Here is a 1,177-nt window from a genome sequence, read left to right on the forward strand (position 1 = left end):
ATCTCTGTCTTTGAGTTCACTGACGAAGTCAACACATCAGTTCATTAATAACTATATCTGCTCCTGCAAGAAGAAACTCCTTCATAACCTCAGTCAGCTAAAGCTTCACTCTGAGGGGTAGAGAAGGTTTGTGTAACTTAATCCCTGCTATGTGTTGCATGTTTTAGGTGTTTCCCTGCTTCTGCACACATGGGTTAAATGAATAGGTGATTAACTGGCTTCTGCAGAAACTGCAGGAATGCAAAGGAGGCAATGCAATCATATGAATCACCTGTGCTGGAGTCTGCACTTCTCAAAAACATGCAAGACAGTGGTCCCTGAGGACCAGGGTTGGGGGCCACTGCTCTAAATGATGTGTTTTGTTCCATATATTAGGGGTAGGATTCAGATGGCAGGAGTCAAAATCCAGATCATCTCATTTGATTGGCTTATGTTCTTCTTTTGTCTCCCACTATGTTTTCAGTAACAATTTCACGCATGAATTTAAAATATTAAGTTATTTCCCCCAAAATCTTATGTAATACATTTCTGTCCTCTTTTATTGTTAATAAATTTTGACTTTAGCCATACGTTTTTGCCTATTTAGAAAGAAGGTTGAGTTTCCTGGGTCTAGTGTTCCCTCCATAACGAACAGTAGATTACCGAAGTGAGTCAAACAGAGAGCGAATTGCGAAGCATGTCTCATATTTGGAGAGGAAAGAAAAACACATTTTCATTTCCTGTTGTTTGTATTTTTTGTAAATTTTTCCTGCTATTTTTCCCTTTGCAGATAATGATGTCAGATGTTCTCTGAAAAAAACCCAGTGTTAAATTCCCACCCATCACTTCTCCAGTCCTCATCAGCAGCTCATGCTGAAACTCTGCAGTTCATTGATAAATACTCCGGGGTTTTACCAAGTGTCAGTGTTGCTACACTATTCGCCTTAAAAATGTGTTTGATTGTGCTGCATTTCAAACTGAAATGAATGTATTAATATGATGATATATTTAAGCCTGAATTCATAATCCCATGCACAGCAATGCTTTTCTGTTGTACTTGGGAAACATCAGAAGGCTAGAAACTAAACTTTATATGTATATATATATATATATAGTTAAAACTGTCATTATGTTGTGAGAATATGGTATGACAGATAATTTGTGGAAAAAAAAATCTATTTCCTCTGCCTTCTCTCAG

The sequence above is a fragment of the Poecilia formosa genome, unplaced genomic scaffold (assembly GCF_000485575.1).
Source record: "Poecilia formosa unplaced genomic scaffold, Poecilia_formosa-5.1.2 Scaffold232, whole genome shotgun sequence".
NCBI lineage: Eukaryota > Metazoa > Chordata > Actinopteri > Cyprinodontiformes > Poeciliidae > Poecilia > Poecilia formosa.